The sequence below is a fragment of the Podarcis vaucheri genome, assembly GCF_965113315.1.
Source record: "Podarcis vaucheri genome assembly, chromosome: 9".
Lineage (NCBI taxonomy): Eukaryota > Metazoa > Chordata > Lepidosauria > Squamata > Lacertidae > Podarcis > Podarcis vaucheri.
In genome coordinates this window covers 17,428,013-17,443,484 of record NC_138767.1, presented here as the reverse complement: position 1 = coordinate 17,443,484, position 15,472 = coordinate 17,428,013, and the positions used below count along the sequence as shown (strand labels likewise).

Genomic DNA, 15,472 nt, shown 5'->3' with positions numbered 1-15,472 from the left:
GCACTGCTCCGGTTCGTCAGAAGCGGCTTAGTCATGCTGGCCACATGACCCGGAAGCTGTACGCCGGCTATAAAGCGAGATGAGCGCCGCAACCCCGGAGTCATCCGCGACTGGACCTAATGGTCAGGGGTCCCTTTACCTTTACATGCAGGATATGCCACCTTAAAATCCAAATTTTGTCCTTAAACTTCACAGGCACGAAATCAATCAGACTACACTAGAGTCCCAAGCACATTTAGGTGGAAGTAAATCTTGCTGGTTTCTATGGAGCTTATTTCTAAATGAGTGAATGTGCCAACTGATGTAATTGCTCAAGCTTCACTGGCTTCTGAATTGGCCGTACGCTAAAAAAAATGACCATCCTTATTTGTTTGGAGATATTTGTCTATCATCTTATCTCCACACTTAAAAGCAGTCAAAAGTATTAAGGCACTTCTCTTATTTATACTTAAATGAGTACACATTTTTTCTTGGCCTCATTACCAAACTTGCTACCCCAGCAGTCAACAACATTTCCAGTTTTAGATGTAGTCCTGTGGTTATAAAGTTTTCTGTTTTATTAGAACACACACATACCATTGTAGGATTGTCCTTTAATTTCCTCATATCTTTCTCTGATGACTTAGAACTTCTTGGAAAAGCTGTATCCTTTCAGTTTGCCAAGTTATGCAAGATGCAAAACAAAAGCTGTTTGGGGGGAAAATGCTATTTTGCAATGGTATCGTTCATTTTTGGGACTGTCTGGTGCTGAAGAGAATAGTCACTTAGCAGCTCAGTTCGAATATAGCATCATACCATAGCTTGAGCTAATAGAATAAGACTTGTCCTCCTATGCTCTTTATTCCACCCACCTCAGGCCACACACCACTTCAGTTTGTTACTTCCATTGTAGTGAAAGCCATGACTTGTCATTACATACAAATCAGTTAACCACAGGTTGCTATATTTTTGCCTTCAAACATTTTGAAGCTGGAAGGCAATCCTGGCTTAGACAGCCAGTATAAACCATAGGTAAAGGTAAAGGTACCCCTGCCCGAACGGGCCAGTCTTGACAGACTCTGGGGTTTGTGCGCCCATCTCACATCTATTGGCCGGGGGCCAGCGCTGTCCGGGGACACTTCCGGGTCACGTGGCCAGCGTGACAACGCTGCTCTGGCGAGCCAGAGCCGCACACGGAACGCCGTTTACCTTCCCGCTGGTAAGTGGTACCTATTTATCTACTTGCCCCCGGGGGTGCTTTCGAACTGCTAGGTGGGCAGGCGCTGGGACCGAGCAGCGGGAGCGCACCCCGCCGCGGGGATTCGAACCGCCGACCTTTCGATCGGCAAGCCCTAGGCGCTGAGGCTTTAGCCCACAGCGCCACCCGCGTCCCGTATAAACCATAGTTTGATGGTTTTTGGTGCAACGGCAAACTGTGGTTTGCGCTAAAGCAGAGGAAACTAACTTCTCCCTTGGATTCCTGCAATATATTGCACTTTGGGCTGTTTCTGAAAACTTCAGTAAGTCCTGAAGCAATTTAGCAATAAAATCATAATCAGTAAAACATGTAAAATATGTGAATACAGTTTCTAAACCAATTCAGATAAAGAGTGAGATAAAGGCCTCCACTTTAAAGGTTTGTTGAAAGAGGAAGGTAGAGCATGAGACTCTTAATCTCAGTCATGGATTCAAGTCCCACACTGGGCAAAAGATTCCTGCATTGAACAGGGTTGAACTAGATGACCCTTGTGGTGCCTTCCCATTCTACAATTCTGTGATTTAAAGTGCTAAAGTGATACCACTTTGAACAGCCATGGCTTCCCCACAAAGATGCCAGGGAGGTGTAGTTTGTTAAGGGTGCTGAGAGAGGTTAGGAGACCCCTATTCCCATCAGAGAGCTTCATGGGAAGACAAATTGATTGCTAATCCACTCTGGGAATTGTAGCTCTGGGAGAGGAATAGGGGTGTCCTAACAACTCTCAGTGCCCTTAGCAAACTACAGCCCTCATAATTATTTGGAAGCCATGGCTGTTTAAAGTGGTATTGCAGTGTTTTAAATGTATGGTGTGAATGTGGCTTTGGTATCTTGCCGGTGATGCAGCTCAGTACAGTGGTACCTCGGGTTAAGTACTTAATTCGTTCCGGAGGTCCGTTCTTAACCTGAAACTGTTCTTAACCTGAAGTACCACTTTAGCTAATGGGGCCTCCTGCTGCTGCCGCGCCGCCGGAGCACGATTTCTGTTCTCATCCTGAAGCAAAGTTCTTAACCTGAAGCACTATTTCTGGGTTAGCAGAGTCTGTAAGCTGAAGTGTATGTAACCTGAAGCGTATGTAACCTGAGGTACCACTGTACTTATAAAAACACATGTATTTACAATTACAACTGCATCTTAAATAATAATAATAATAATAATAATAATAATAATGATGATGATGATGATGATGTGAATTCTACTTATTATCCCTGTTTTCTCCAGGGAATGAATGCTGAATCTCTTTCCATAGTCACAGTCAGAAAATAAATTGCAAAAAAAGAAAAAGAAAACTGTTCTGGGTTTCAGAGAGTTCTTAATTGGTACGGGATGGTTGCAGACACGAGCCTACAGTACGGTAGTGTCAACTCCTATCTTCCATGCTGCCCATCTGCCACTTGCTGTATTGAGACGGGTGTGTGCGTGTGCGTTGAGTAGACTTGGAAGCCAGCCACTGAAATTCTGGAAGCAAAACAGGCCTGGCTGAAAGCGGAGCTGTGCCAGGGACACATACCAGCCCTTCCAGAAAAATGCAGGAGCAAACTTAAAACCTTTCCTTCCTCCAGCTAAACAAGCAACCTGCACTCTAAAGTCCCCTAATTTCTCTGTCTTTTGTACAAGAGTTTGCCTAAGCCAACTGCTTCTCACATTATTCACACCAGCAAAGAGAATTGCATATGATTTTATGTAAACTGTGTTACTTTTATTGTTGTTAGCCACAATATTCACTTGCTGTGTTAGTCATTTGCGGCACTCTGGTGCCCTGCAAGAGGGAAGGAGAAGACAAACTCTCTTCCAGTTTACAAAACATTTTTTCTGCCTGGTCATCTGGCAGTGGAAGGAGAGTTATGACACAGTGAGTGGATCTTTAACAGCCTGCCTTACCTTAGGAAAGTGCTTCTACTAGTGCAAAGCCACCATTGGATAGAACCCTCTGTGCACAGGTACTTTTGTTCAATCTGCACCCTTGCAAATTTTCCATTTTCAAAATAGCAAATGAAGGAAAGTGGAAGGGCACTGAAGACTTAACTGAAAGCACAGAGCTGACAGGGAATCAAAAATGTAGGTAAAGAACCTGAGAATTCCCCAGTCCAAAGCATACTGGTGATGTTATTATGAAAATAGCTGTGTATATTCCACCCAAGCAATATAGATATTCATATCTGCCATAGTTCAGCGGCTTTTTTACAAGTAAGTTTCTAGCCCGTATGGATACAAAAATTAAACTTTATGGTACAGGCAGCACGACAGCCAATGCACGGGTCCTTTTGGACCCGGAAGAGGGCAGAACAGGGGTTAGAATGGGGTGGAATGGGTTTATGCATGCATGCAGGGGCCAATCCTCATGCAAAATGGTCACCACTTGTTTATGAACATGTAATATCCAGTGGGGGGAATGAGAAGGATTTCCAATCATTGGAGGTGGAACTTGGCAGGCCTGAATTCTTTATCAATGCCACCGTTCTCATGATATGGAGTTAAAGGCATCACACAGAGTATTCCAAGGTACTCCTATCCAAGTGTTGACCAGACCCAAACCTTTCAGAAGGCTGCTGAATCATGCGCTTAATTGCTCCATATTCCTCACTTCTGAGTAACAGCAACAGACCTAAATTATTCTGGTTGAATAATTTCACCTGTATTTGTTTAATCCGCATTATATTATGCAGGGCACAGAATCCTGCTTTTTCTTGACACAGAGAACTGAGTTTGTTTGTCTGAAGCCAAGAGCAGCACACATCTCAGAGCAGGCCCAAATGGCAGACAGAAAACTATTGAAAGATCTGTTTAGAGTTGCGTCTTAAGGAGAGATTACATTAGGGAGGCATGACAGATGTTTTCAAATATGTATCAGGCTGTGATAAGTAGGAAGGTAACCAGTTGCTCGGTATTGCTACGGAGGATAGGAAAAGCAGTAATGAGCTTAAACGGCAGGGGGGGAAAGATTCAGATTAAATAATATCAGGGGGAAAAGTTCTACCCATAAGAACAGGCTGCAAATTGAAAAATACTATCGGGAAAGGTTCCGGGACCTCAGACACAGCAAGTTTTTAAAATTAGTTTGGATACATATCTGTCAGAAAGAATTTAGGTTTAATTAATCTTGCTCCTGCGCATGGGAGGTGGGGTGAATTTCTCCCTTAGTTCCCTCCAACTCTGCAATCATAAAACACCAAAATATAAGATCATAGGGGATGCAAAACTCAATCCTGCAAAATTATATCTGCATGGTTAAGTGCTATGCTGGCAAGAAAAGCTAAGTACTCATTTGCCTGTCAGGATGCCAAATGCTTTAACAGGGTGGTTACTTTTTCCAGACTTCTTATGTTCAGGGAACTCTTTGCACATCAGGTGGTCTGCCGGCAAATTCCCAGACATCAGCAACAGAACACTTGCATGTAACAGAGGATCCTGGGGCTTGTTTCAGGGCTATTTCTTGGTTCATGTAGACCCTAGGAGAAATAAAAGAGCAGCACAAGGCTGCTTACAAAGGGATTTCTGTGCTGTTGCTTTAAACCTCCGAAAACCAGAGGTTCAAAATGCTGTGCAGGGCTTTCTGGAAGCCCTTTGGAGACCAGAGGTTTAAGAAGAAGAGAAGAAGAGTTTGAATTTGGATTTGATATCCCGCTTTATCACTGCCCTAAGGAGTCTCAAAGCGGCTAATATTCTCCTTTCCCTTCCTCCCCCACAACAAACACTCTGTGAGGTGAGTGGGGCTGAGAGACTTCAAAGAAGTGTGACTAGCCCAATGTCACCCAGCAGCTGCATGTGGAGGAGCGGGGACACGAACCCAGTTCACCAGATTACGAGTCTACCGCTCTTAACCACTATACCACACTGGCAGCAGGAACAGCACTGGCAGGGAGAAGCAGCCTCCATTGCATGGCTGCTACTTCCCCCTCGTCGAGCAAGGAGCATTTTCAATGGGCAGGTGGGAGTGCACCTTGCTCTGGCAAAGGAACCATTGGGAGCCTACTTTAAGCTCTCAATTGTTTCTTTGAAGCCCTTCCTTTGCACATGATGTTAGGTGTAGGTTGGGTTGGCCTGGGCTTCCCAAAATGGCCTGGCGGACCAAAAGGAGTTGTTTGGTGGGCCACAACTGCCCAACAGGCCTAAGGTTCCACACCTCTGTCTTAGAGCACTGATCAGGACGCTCCCCAAGCCACATGCATCCTACTGATTCTCTTTTGCACCCTCCTTGAGTGTTACTGACTGGCTGAAAAGTATCCCTGAACTCTGATCATGCTTCTTGATTCCCTAGATGGAGACAGATGTGCAAGTGTGTAGAAACTAGACTACTGTACAAACACATAATTTACATGAATGGCCCCACCCACTCCTGGCAAGTGGTCCCCAGTAAGAAATGCAGCCTTTGGGCTGGAAAAAAAAATGTTTTCCGCCCCTATGCCAGACAGTTCTGTCTTTCTTTGATGTGGCAATAAGCTATGTTTGATGTTCAACCCCACACCACCGTCCCCAAAAGCAAACTTCCTATGTCCTCCTGGGGACAATAGTGAAGGAGGAGAAAGAAAAGAGTAGCATATAAGCCCAATGCTTTTGCAGGCTCATTCACGTAACACTAAACTATGGTCCAGTGCTACATCCGAACCAGGATTGCATGCCTATGGAAACATAATAGCACCCCACTGCCAAAATTTAGTGCACGTTAGTTATCTTTTGAGGTCTGCTTCAGCTGGATTATATAGCAAGCCAGCTGCACAGGTACTGCTGGCAGGCATGCTGCAGTATTAGATACAAATTCACTGCATTTCAGAAACTTGTACACACACTGATAAAGCAGCTACTTGACATTTCAAGTTGATGCCAGGCAAATATTGCCTCCAGCTCCTGCAGCAGGGCAGACACAATGTGCCATTGAAAAGGTTCTCTCTGTGCCAATGCACCAAACATCTTTGAACATCTTATGCTTCTGGGCCAGCATGCATTCTTGTATGTGCACAGCACACCCTTATCTAAAGCCTTCATATTGTCTCCCATGACTCGAAGATGAATTACCTCAATCGGTGTTCTTATCGTGTGGAACACTGAGCACACACACATACGCACGCAAATGGTATGACAGCGATTAGAAATAACACAATTCTGGACTCTGAACCGGACTGGCAGGCTGCTTCCATTGTTTCCCCGAGACACAACAGTCTGTTCATCATCCCAGACTCTTTCACTGCCTCGTTCCAAAAAAAGGGAGAAAGAAACGATTTTCCTCTTCTTCTTTTGGCAATCATTAACCTATGGTGGAGTCAGTAACAAATGGCTTGCAAAGGGACGACGATTGATTCTGCTTTTAACAGGTGGCTGCATAATGCAGAATGATTAATAGAGGGGGAGATTCCAAGGCTGAAACCTCTCCTTTGCTGAAGTCAACAGAAGCATTCCCATTGACTGGAAGCAACTGAACAAGTGTCACGGCCAGCACATTTCTGTCAGACCATTGGTCCGTCTTCGTAGCTCATTATCATAGCAACATCTCTCCAAGGTTTCAGGAAAGAGACATCCCCACCCATAAGGACTGCGCCTGGGACCTTCTGTGTGGAAAGCATTTATTCCAATACTGAGCTACAGTCTAAAAACGAGGGAGAATTTTTAAGCCCCAAAATGCCTCTTCCACTTCAATTCTGCACCCCTTAAATGTGCCAGAGGGGTGACAATGAAGATTTGTCCTTATTTCTTCAAGTTCTACCTAGGCTCAGGATCTGGAGACAGGCAAGAGAACAAAAAGTGGTTTGATATGAGGCATCACTGACCCACAATGTGTACCATCATTTCTTTTGGCCCACGCTTGTATGTGATTAACAGGTTTCACAGGTTTTCAAAGCACATCAAAACTACCACTGTGCTTTCCTACTCATGAATTGGTCTCACCAACACAAGGAGCTTCAACCGGACTTAGAAAGGATGTAGCTCACTGGCAGAGTACCTGCTTTGCACGCAAAAGGTCCCAGGTTCAACCCCCTGCATCTCCAGGTAGAGCTTGGGATGTGCCCTGCCTGAAACCCTGGAGAGTTGCTGCCAATCCGTGAAGGCAATACTGAGCTAGATAAACCAACATCCTGATACAATACAGTTTCCTAAATTCCTATGCCCTTAACTTCTTCCCCGAATGATTTTGCAAATATGCGCTTGATGGAGGACTCTGGGATTTTAATTCACCTGCATTTGGTCATTGTCTCCATCTTAAGGTGCTCCAACGTCTAGAGCAAGGTTAAAAAATAAAGAAGTCCAGATATTTACAGACAAATCATTGATGGGTGATTGTGTGCGTTGAACTCCATTTATTCTCACAATTCTTACACAGCAGCTTATTCAGTTTTCCCCCATCTAAATTAATTTTTGCTATGGAAAGAAAAAACCCCGCATAATGCAGACAGGGAGATTTTAATGTAGATATTTTTGCAATTTCTCCCTTGCGTTTCCCCCCAGGATGTCCTCTTTGCGCATGCTGTGGTGCTTCCTCTATCTCAGCCTACAAGTCTTTCTTTCTCATACCCAATCCTCAGGCTTTATTATGAACTGACTATCATGTGTAGGACAGATGACGGCTCTGATAAAAGCAATAGCCTCCTACATAAAGCACAAGTATTTTGTTACAATCCAAAAGGGAAATCTTGCTAGGCTTGCCACTCATACGGAGCATGCGGGCTTGCCGTATCTGAGCGATACACTCTGACATGTAGTACGACAGGCAGGCGAGAAGCAATACATATGCATGGCCCCAAATTTAACTAGTGAATAGCTAAGCTGTTATTTATTCAATTGTGTGTATAATATACATCTATAGCTTCCATTACCCCAGTTTTACAGGCCCTCGCTGATGTATATGGATGAAACCGGCCGACTGCAAACCCAGCACTGTGCATGCGACTTCTAGCTGCTTATGCACGCTGCATTTCACACGTCATGTCACGAAGTCAGGGAAGCCAAAGGAAACAGAATTGAGCACATCTCAATGACAATGGCGCACGAAAGGGAGCACGAGTTATTGCCGCTGTGGAAAATGGAAAAGCCATCAAGTAACCAGCCAGCCCCAAACTCCAGAGTACCATAAAGTAGCCAGGTACTTCAGTGGGATAGTTCTGGGGGTTGGCAAGCTGGAGCTGAGGGGTCTAAGTCGTGAAGGTAGCCTGGATACAGTCCTGACCGTGGTCTACAAGCGACGGTTTTTAGACAAATTTAGTAGTGCATATCGGGAACAGCTCAGTGGTTCAAGCCTTGGAATCTCCAAGGAGGGCTGGGGAAGACTCATACTGGAATCCCTGGAAAGACACTGCCCATCAGTGGAGACCAGCAGTGGGGAGAAACTCCTACCTGGCCTCCCCATTTGGCTCACAGGTTGTTTCATGCAAGTCACGCCCACCTGCCATACATCATATATGGCACCTGGTGTGGGGCAGGTAAAGATGCATGCAGCTGGGCCAAAAGAGAGTTTGCAGGCACCGATGATCATCAAAGCTTGCAAAGTTACGTCCACTGGCTTTTGCTAGGCCCAGTGGCTGTTGGACCTTGCAAAGCACTGTGCTTTAGCTTGCAGATGATGATGATGATGATAATGATGATTTTATTCTTTATACCCCGCTCATCTGGCTGGGTTTCTCCAGCCACTCTGGGCAGCTTACAACATATCTAAAAGCATTATAAAAAACATCAGTCCTTAAAAGCTTCCCTAAACAGGGCTGCCTTCAGATGTCTTCTAAAAGTCAGTTAGTTGTTTATTCCCTTGACATCTGAAGGGAGGGCATTCCACAGGGCAGACGCCACTATCGATTACAAAACATGCAGGCCGAAGCAGGTCAGCTGACTTCATTGCAATGTCAGGTGACTGACAGGTGTGTGGCCCCGCCCACTTGTCAAATGTGGACTGCAAGATGAGTAAGGTTAAGGGTCTGTCTCTGGCCCACCAGTCAGATCAAGAGCCCCACCCCTGATATAGACAATGCTGAGGGAGGGATAGACCACTAGTCTCTTTAGACCTTGTGTTTAAATGTCCACCGGGGGTTGTCTTGTAGTCTCCGTTTCTGATAACCTCAGTTGCAAAACTGATCCATCATTATCTTATTCACCTACCTTCACAGCTCTATGAATGTAACTAGGCATTATTCCCATTTTAAAGATGGAAGAACTTTGAGCAAAGACTCAGTGGAGCTGAATAGAAAAGCTTTGAATCCATACCCTAGAATCATGGAGCTGAAAGGATCCCTGAGGATCATCTAGCCCAACCCACCTGCATTGCAGGAATCACAACATTCAGTGCCCCATCCAATGTGAAACCACACCAGAGCCAGCTTAGCTTTGAAAAAGTGCCAGCATTTTTATTGCTGCACCACTTCAAATCCAGTATTTTATATCTGCCAGACCACTCTTTCTGTCAAACTCTTACCCAAATTAACTTCAGGATTAAACCTCAGTGGCAGTCTTCCAGCCAATTACCACTCTGAGCTATATTTACAGATGCCATGCATTCTGAAATAGCCCCGAGATACTCCAGTGCCGGACCAATCCAATAATTTCACCAAGACATAAATGCACCTATTCCTTAATGGGCTTTGCCAGAACACTAAGTTGCTGTATTCTGGGGGGCGGGGGGGGGGCGGGGAGACGATCACTTCCCATTATACGTTTTTCATATGCGACATCTGCAGGTGAAAGTGATGTCAGTGTTCTGATGCAAGTGCAGCTCGCCCCTCAAGGCAAGCACCACACTGATACTGCAGTAGTCTTAGACCAGGGGCCAGCAAACTTTTTCAGCAGGGGGCCGGTCCACTGTCCCTCAGACCTTGTGGGGGGCCAGACTATATTTTGGAAAAAAGAAGAAGAACCAATTCCTATGCCCCACAAATAACCCAGAGATGCATTTTAAATAAAAGCACACATTCTACTCATGTAAAAGCATGCTGATTCCCGGACCGTCCGCAGGCTAGATTTAGAAGGCAATTGGGCCGGATCCGACCCCTGGGCCTTAGTTTGCCTACTCATGCTTTAGACTGAGCCCTATATAGGCACAGTAGCTCTGTCCCAGTTGCAAGTCCCACCTTCACTGAAAGATGCCTCTTTGGTTTAAGAGGCCCAGCCTTGCTCCAGGAGTCTTTTACTCTGACAGAGCAGGGGAAACTTTGGCTGTGCTGGGGCTTCCATGATAGAGTCAAAGGGTGGCAATGTGACAACTGGTAGACCTTGAGACTCTTAACCTCAGGGTCATGGGATTGAGCCCCACATTGAGCAAAAGATTCCTTCACTGCAGCAGATTGGACTAGATGATCCTTGTGGTTCCTTCTTACTCTACAGTTCTATGACATCCTTGGACTAGAAGGGCACTGGCACTGTGGACTCATCTTCTGGAAGTGCTTCCAGGGTTAGTCATGGGTGCAATTTCCCTTCTGATTCCAAACCCTCATCCTCTAAAGGAGAATCCGACCCCAGGGTCATGACCGTCAAAATGGGTGGCATTCAATGCTTGTCCTACACAGAACAGACACAACTGAAGTACCTAACTAACTTAGGTTCACTGACTTTAACAGGTCTGCTCTGAATAGGGCTTAGCTGCATACAACCCAGAGTCAGTTCCACAAAGTACAGAGTGCAGCCATCTTGAAACTGGCAGAGTAAGTGAATAAATTTAGTAGCACGTAGGAGGAATTTAAGGGACGCGGGTGGCGCTGTGGGCTAAAGCCTCAACGCCTAGGGCTTGCCGATCGAAAGGTCGGCGGTTCGAATCCCCGCGGCGGGGTGCGCTCCCGCTGTTCGGTCCCAGCGCCTGCCCACCTAGCAGTTCGAAAGCACCCCCGGGTGCAAGTAGATAAATAGGTACCGCTTACCAGCGGGAAGGTAAACGGCGTTCCGTGTGCGGCTCTGGCTCGCCAGAGCAGCGATGTCACGCTGGCCACGTGACCCGGAAGTGTCCTCGGACAGCGCTGGCCCCCGGCTAATAAATGTGAGATGGGCGCACAAACCCCACAGTCTGTCAAGACTGGCCCGTTCGGGCAGGGGTACCTTTACCTTTACCTTTAGGAGGAATTTAATGCATAAAATGTAGTGCTGGAATTTATCCAGGGGGATAAATCTTTTGGAGTCTCATCAGAATGACAGTCTCATGCTTCCTGTAGTTACTACTGCACCTTGCTCTCTTGAGGAACTTGTGAGGTTAGCAGAAAGGGGTTATGTTGCAACTAAGTCCTAAGCCAAATGCTTCCTGCAAAGGAATTCAACGGAATCCCATGGTAAGGCACTTCAGAACGCTTCCATGCCAATCTGGCCTTCAGCTTCCTCCAAGAATAGAAAAACAATTCAAATCACAGATGTTCTCCAATGGAAAAGATTATTAGATCTGCTATCATGACCCACTGGCCAACATCATTCTACCCCCATAATTACAAATCCTGCAGCCCTGAAGTTTTTAATTGCGTTTGTACTACAGAGACACAATTTCATATGCCACAAGGAGTTGTAAGGAGGGCGGAATCCCTCCAAAACGGTTTTGTGCAAAGTTATCTGCTGTCTAAGCTTTCCCAGCCCATTAATATTTCACTTTCATATAGCCCTGGACTGGTTTTGGAACATGCTTCCTTTTTATCCCCTTTTTATATATAAGCAAGAGAAAGTGTTTGAAGTAAGTGCTGGTAAAAAAACCTCCCCTAGTCTGTCTCTCTTCCCACCCCCTCATCCCCCTCCCCACACACACTTGCATTCTCCACCTCAGTCTCTTGAGGATTTTAACACTTCAAGTACAACATATACCAGGAAAAAGGGAGGGGGGAACAGAGACGAATGTGTCTAGCTTTGAATCGCCTCTTAAAAGAGAGACGGCTTTTTTCAATTGTTTTGTAGTCACATTCAGCTGTGAAAATGACGAAAAGGGAAATCGGCGAAAATAAGCGCGATTACTACATGCTGTCAGGCTGAAAGGGGAGCGTAGCAAATACAGCAGAGCCTCAAATTTACAAAACACTTTGTGAATGGAAGCAGTTTGTAAGCCTCCTGCCCTGGCAGTTCCAAAATCCCCTACCCTATTACCTTGCATCTCCACATCCTCCCGTTTGGAATGTCACCCGGGCATTGCCAGTGCTTGCTTTCCTCATCTACCTGGAACCCCTCCTCCCCAATTGGGGGGGGGGGGCTTTCCTAGCTCTCTATGAAGATGGGAAGCAGTGCAGGCTGAGCAGGCACCAGCCTATGGGCCCCACAGCTTTCAGGGGCCCCACGCAAAGGGACCAAAATAATATTGATTTGATCATAAAAGAAAATTACAATCAAGCTTTCTTAGTTCAATGCTACCCCACTAGAGAACATGCACAACCCCCCCCCCATTTCAGCTGCCTAGGGGCCTCCCACAGGGTTTAATCTGCCACTGTTTGGAAGCTGCCTTAAACTTAATCAGACTATGGGTCCATCAAGCTCAGTACTGACTGGAAGCAGCTCTCCAGAATTTCCATCAGGGACCTTCCTTTGCTAGCCCTACCTGGAGATACTGGGGATTGAACCTGGGACCTTTGGCAGGCAAAGCAGATGCACTACCAGTGAGCTACAGGCCCGTCCTTTCTCTGCTTCATCTCATTAAGGGCACTGGAAGCTGCCTTATACCTGGGCAGGCCATTTGTCCATCTGGGTCAGTACTGTCACTTGGAAGTAGCTCATCAGGGTCTCAGACAGAGGACTTTCCTGCCACCTGGTACGTGATCTTTAAAAACAAGCAAACCTGGAGATTCAGGAGATTGAATCTGAAACCTTCTGCATTCAGAGCATGTTCTCTATACCACAGAGCAGCGGTCCCTCCCCCTCCATTTTATCCAATATGCTTTCTGACCTCCTGAAAAACACCCCCACGCCGCCTGATTCACAAAGGGGCTGATGTGGCAACAGTTACTGCATACTGAGCAGGGTGAGCAATACTGCGACGGAGAAATTTGATAGATTAGTCATTTTGAATCTCCAGGCTTCATATATCTCCGAGGTTCCAGCAGAGCGAAATCCGTTCCACAAGAATGTTCAGTGGAACTCTGCTCCGCCATGGGAAAAGAAAACCGATCCTCTCCACTACTTGGCAAGATGTCTCTCCTTAATGGTGTTGGGAAACTACAGTCGCCAAAGAGCACCACCCTCGTGGCTCGTGTTAAGATGATGCATTACGAGACACCACTGGGTAATGCTAAGTCTCTCTTCCCCCTTGAAACTGCACGTGCAATTACCCTGCCTGCTGCAATGTCTAGCTGCTCCCATACTCCATGGGAAATGGCGCAGGTAGAGCATCATAGTTCAGAGTACGAAAAGGAACCATCCAGGAACAAGTGCGTCATCACCCGTCGACACCGTCTCCCCATTCAAATATTATTCCAGGAACTCACTTCTCTGTAACAACCCATCAGCCTGAATTTGCTTCATGTTATGTTGAATGAAATAGAATGAAAAACTGGAACTGGGCAGTGAGGACTTTTATTTGACACACCACACTGGGTCGAGACTCAGCCTCAAGTGACACCTGGGCAAAACAGGTGTGAGCTCCACAGACAAAGCACACACACACACACACACACACACACACACTTTCATGCTGCCTTCTGCAATGGGAGCTGCCCTACTTCCTTGGGGTCACAATGCCCTTCTGGTGACAAAGTCTCCACTGACCATTCTTCCTGGTGCCACATCTAGCTGGCCACCCACCACAAATCATGACCGGTTCTGCCTCTTCCACCACCGTCCCCATGCCCACCGCAATATGACACATGTACCCCAAGCATGTCTTATTGCATGGGCAGTGAACGGTTCTCTGGCAAATAGCTCGATAGCTGTGATGAGTGTGGCTGGCGCAGCGATGGCAGGGGCAAGAGGTGACAGTGTCTAGTGGGGGCGGGGAAGGTGCCATGTGGCAACGCTGGAGAATCCACATGGCTCTCCCAGCTGCCAATCTCTCTCCCTCTCTCTATATATGTATGCATGTATGTTACTGCTGCACAGCCGCTGCGGAAAGGAGGGAACCCTCTCCCCAGAAAACAGGCGTCTTCTTCCCCTGCATAAGTCCACGATGAAGCCTTGGAGCCTTCCACGCGCGCACACCCTCCTCGCCCCTTCCCCAAAACTGCACCGCCACAAAAGCGCCCTGCCCTCGCCCTAATCCCAGCCGCCGCTGCGGCCACTGCCGGCTTGAAGGAGAGCCCAGCTCGGTCCAATCCCAGCGAACACGCCTCGCGCGTACAGGAAGAAGGCAATGCGGCTCTCGGCGAGCCCTTCCTCGTAGCCGCGGCTGCCCTGCGTGCAATAAACATACCGGCTTCTAGCTCTCGCCTTCTCCTCCTCCAGCTCCTTTCCTCCCAATCAGCTGCCGCTACCGCCTGCCCAGCCCCGGATCTACCTGCAGGACTCGAAGCGAGCTTTTTTTAAAGAAAACAGAAAAGCCACAGTACACAAACCAAGCCTTTGCACCACTTTCCAGCTCTCGATCCCGTGTGCACTTGTTCCCCCAGTTCCGCGATCCGCCCACCCAAGGCAAAATCGCGACCACCACATCGCAAGCACGGGAAGCTTCTTCCCAAAATAACGCAGCCCTCCTTGGCTGTGCGGGCAAGCCTGGAAGACCCAGAGGAGCTCAGCCTCCCTCCTCCTCCCTTCCTAAAATCCTGACCTTCCATCTCCTAGCCGCCCCCTTCCCTGCCGCCCTACGAGAGGGTGCCTTCCCTGCTTTCCCAAACCGAGCGGCGCCACGAGTCAGGGGCGCATGGAGGTTATTTACTACCTGGTTGGGCAGCTGGTGGTTGTCTTGGGGGCGCTCTTGCCACGGAGTGCTGGGGAGGGGGGCGCGAAGTCTCGTCCTGGCCGCCCCGCTCCCTACCACGAAAGTGGTGGCTAGTGTGGTCCTTTTAATTTTCCCATATGCGCCCACGGAGAAGAGAGGTGGGGGGAAGCAAAAAAAACCCCGCACGCACACACCCCAGCCTTGGCTAGCAGCAACAGCAGCAATTAATCCAGCAAGAGGCAGCCAGAGCAGCGCAAAAGCTCTGCAGCAGAAGAAACCAACGGAGCTTCCCATGCACTCATGTTGTTGCTGTTGAGAGTGCAGAAGAGGATAAGCAGCAGCAGCAGCAGGCGGATTGGCAGCCGGCGCTGCTTGTGGCAAGGAAAGACGGGGAGAGGAGAAGGCGGCGGGGAGGGACGAAAGGGGAGGCGCTTGCGGTGCGTGGTGTGTGTCTGGAGAGAGAGTGTGGGGCTGTGCGCGCCGCGTTGCATGCGGGGTTGCG

At 47.5% G+C, this 15,472-nt stretch overlaps 1 protein-coding gene across 6 annotated transcripts in view; it reads right to left on the bottom strand.

Annotated features, from left to right (window-relative positions):
* CCSER1 (coiled-coil serine rich protein 1) overlaps positions 1–15,472 on the bottom strand; it is a 726,914-nt gene that overhangs the window by 708,653 nt on the left and 2,789 nt on the right. For 5 of the 6 annotated variants that reach the window (XM_082236372.1, XM_082236374.1, XM_082236377.1 and 2 more), the window contains exon 1: positions 14,971–15,324. The exons of the other annotated variant lie outside the window; for it this stretch is intronic. The gene's annotated coding sequence lies outside the window, so the exon portion shown is untranslated. Of the gene's footprint in view, positions 1–14,970; positions 15,325–15,472 lie in introns of those variants that run through there. 6 annotated transcript variants of the gene reach the window in all.